The following is a 2,511-nucleotide window of genomic DNA, read 5'->3' as shown; positions in this document are numbered from 1 at the left end:
CTCCATATATCTATGAGTGAATCATACTTTGGTTAAGGGTACCTAACAGTCTCTTAGGTAGATGTTTAAAGTATCCATTTACCAAAATTAAAAGTATGATTAATACAATGATATCCCCATCCTTAAATATAATTATTGTTCTAACAAATATGAATATAATTCACGTATAAATTAGAACCACAATGTATTCATGCATTTTAAATTAGCTTTTTTATCTATACTGTGAATTATTGCAAATAAAACTTCCTGTTTTTACTATTCATTTTTTGAACTTGCTTCACAAAGATGAACATGGAGTTTCTGCCTGCCATTAGAGAAAATGTAGATAATTTTGTGAAAATGTTCCAGCGTTTTTAGAAAATCTATCTCTATTATAATATTTATTAGCTGACTCTTCCTGGGTCCTCAGTGAAAAGTGTTAGTGCTCAGTCATCTCCAACTCTTTGCAATCTTATAAACTATAGCTCTCCAGGCTCCTCTGTCCATGGGATTCTCCAGGCAAGAAAACTGAAGTGGGTTGCCATGTCCTCCTCTACAGGATCTTCCTGACCCAGAGATCAAACTCATGTCTCTTAAGTCTCCTACATTGGCAGGCAGGTTCCTTATCACTAGAACCACCTGGGAAGCCCTTTTTAATGAGTAAATCTAGGTAAAGTTTTGTGACTTCATTGATATTTTCAAAGAAAAAAATTAACGTTCAGAAGACTTTTTTCTATTGTTTTCTATTCTGACTTTCATTAAATTTCACTCTAATCTTCATTATTTGTTCTCATGTGTTTAATTTAGGTCCACTATCTTAAGATGGAGTCTTAGGTTATTAATTTGGGTGCCTCTTATTTTTAAAAATATAGGTATTTTAGTAATTGTTAGTTTGTTTAATGAGTTTTCTGCCTAATTTTGTAAATTCTGTAAGTATATCATATGCGGTCCTTGGGTTTCTATTTGATTAACTTTGTAGTCAGCTAATGATTGGACAGACATTTCCTTAAGTGTCCAAAAGCAGTAAGTCTCCATTTTTTACAGAGGGACTCTGTATATTTGGGAATGCCTTCAACAGTCAGGTACATTGCAATTGTGTTTTACTTTTACTTCTTGATTTCACATAACTTGAAGTTCAGTCAAGGTTGAGGAATCAGGACATTCTTAGGTCTTTCTTGAACATGTGCAAGCTATATTTACACATGAGATCTTTTTTTTTTTTTTTTTACAATGTGCTGACTTTCTGAATACATTTAAAAGGATAAATAGTCCTTTCAATGCAGAGGAAAAGAACAGACATTACTCTAGCACAGAGTCAAAGCCAAGGGAACTACAAAGCACACTTGGGTGTTCACTGTGCAATACACATGAGATTTTTAGATTCCTAGGAATATGTCAGTAAGTGAGTCAGTTCAGTCGCTTAGTCGTGTCTGACTCTTTGCGGCCCCATGAACTGCAGCACACCAGGCCTCCCTGTACATCACCAACTCCTGGAGTTTACTTAAACTCATGTCCATTGAGTCAGTGATGCCATCCTACCATCTAATCCTCTGTTATTCCCTTCTCCTCCTGCCCTCAGTCTTTCCAAACATCAGGGTCTTTTCCAATGAGTCAGCTCTTCGCATCAGGTGGCCAAAGTATTGGAGTTTCAGCTTCAACATCAGGAATATGTCATAGCTTTTCCAAGTCCCTATGGTCATCTTTGGCCACCTCATGTGAAGAGATGACTCATTGGAAAAGACCCAGATGCTGGGAGGGATTGGGGGCAGGAGGAGAAGGGGATGACAGAGGATGAGATGGTTGGATGGCATCACTGACTCGATGGACATGAGTTTGAGTAAACTCCTGGAGTTGGTGATGGACAGGGAGGCCTGGTGTGCTGCAGTTCATGGGGTCTCAAAGAGTCAGACACGACTGAGCGACTGAACAGAACTGAACTGAATGGTCATCTTACTCCTAAATTTACGTTCTCCGCTTATTCTATTAGCTATAGTGTTAAAACATTTGTAAATGTACTGCAACCTTTCCCTTGCGAATTCAGAAGTTTTTATCTCTTAGGTCAAATAACGACAGACTTTTGATTGGTGTCTTCAGGGAATTGCAAAAAACCAAATAATGAATTTTGTTTGAGAATGAAACTCTGAAGGGGAAAAAAAAAAAAAGACTCCCTGCCCCATTCTTGCTCCCTCTAGTGACCAAGAATATAGCCTGTTATTTTTCAAAGCTGCTTTAGATTTAGGGCCAAAAGTGGACCTAGGGTGAATACAATGCCACACATTTGCTATTCTTTCTGACATTCAGTCACTTTTCTTGTCTAACTGATTCTTGGTTGATACAAGCCTTTGGTTAACTCTCAGAATTATAAAAAATTTTTGATTATGATAATATTTGCCCTTTTGGGGAATGTTTTTACAATAGGGTAAATTTTCAGAGGTCCTCTCTTTGCCATTTTCCCTGCTGCTGCTGCTTAGTTGCTTCAGTTGTGTCCAACTCTGCATGACCCTAGGGATTGCAGCCTGCCAGGCTCCTATG

The 2,511-nt window shown here is 37.8% G+C and overlaps 1 non-coding gene across 1 annotated transcript; it reads right to left on the bottom strand.

Annotated features, from left to right (window-relative positions):
* Positions 1–1,207: 1,207 nt before the first annotated feature.
* On the bottom strand, positions 1,208–1,341 carry LOC113896733. The gene has a single exon (XR_003512104.1). It is a non-coding gene; the product is annotated as a small nucleolar RNA SNORA22 (small nucleolar RNA).
* Between the last annotated feature and the right edge of the window lie 1,170 nt (positions 1,342–2,511).

This window comes from Bos indicus x Bos taurus, chromosome 7, assembly GCF_003369695.1.
Source record: "Bos indicus x Bos taurus breed Angus x Brahman F1 hybrid chromosome 7, Bos_hybrid_MaternalHap_v2.0, whole genome shotgun sequence".
Lineage (NCBI taxonomy): Eukaryota > Metazoa > Chordata > Mammalia > Artiodactyla > Bovidae > Bos > Bos indicus x Bos taurus.
Note: the sequence above shows the minus strand (reverse complement) of the source record. Positions and strands in the feature narration are given on the sequence as shown.